The 721-nt window shown below is 33.0% G+C and overlaps 1 non-coding gene across 1 annotated transcript; it reads right to left on the bottom strand.

The window, feature by feature from the left end:
* Positions 1–340: 340 nt before the first annotated feature.
* Positions 341–445, bottom strand: LOC129035897 (U6 spliceosomal RNA). The gene has a single exon (XR_008502390.1). It is a non-coding gene; the product is annotated as a U6 spliceosomal RNA (small nuclear RNA).
* Between the last annotated feature and the right edge of the window lie 276 nt (positions 446–721).

Raw genomic sequence — 721 nt, 5'->3', positions numbered from 1 at the left:
GTGAAATGTTCTATAAATGTTAATTAGGTCAGGTTTGTTCATCCTGTTTTTCAAATCTTCTGCATTCTTACTAATTTGCTATCTACTAGTTTTATCAATTACTAAGTGATGGTTTTCTCTGATTATGTTCTGTTTTTATTGATCCATAATATTTGAACATATTTGTGAAGTACATGTAATATTTTATTATATGCATAAAATGTGTAATGATCAAGTCAGGGTATTTAAGATAACCATTAACACAAGCATATGTCATTTGTATGCGTTGAGAACATTTAAAGTCCTCACTTCTATTTGGAAATGTATAATACATTGTTGTTAACTATAGCTATCCTACTCCAAAAATATGAACTGCTTCACAAATTTGCATGTCACCCTTGTGCAGTGGCCATGCCAATCTTCTCTGTATTGTTCCACTTTTAGTTTACATGTTGCTGAAGGAGGCAGAGTGATTTTCTTAGTTGCAACCTCCTGAGAGACCCTGAGTAAGAACCACCCAGCTAAGGCATTTTTGAGTTTATGCCCCTCAGAAACTGTGTGAGATAATAAATATCAGTTGTGTGAACTGATAAGTTGTGCGTTAATGTGTGATTCTGCAATAGAAACTAATATATCTCTTATTTTAGAATAATTGAATGTTTTTTTAAATTGAATTATATCTGCTTTATTGTTTTTGTTTGTTTGTTTTTGAGACGGAGTCTCGCTCTGTCGCCCAGGCTGG

The sequence above is a fragment of the Pongo pygmaeus genome, chromosome 3, assembly GCF_028885625.2.
Source record: "Pongo pygmaeus isolate AG05252 chromosome 3, NHGRI_mPonPyg2-v2.0_pri, whole genome shotgun sequence".
Lineage (NCBI taxonomy): Eukaryota > Metazoa > Chordata > Mammalia > Primates > Hominidae > Pongo > Pongo pygmaeus.
Note: the sequence above shows the minus strand (reverse complement) of the source record. Positions and strands in the feature narration are given on the sequence as shown.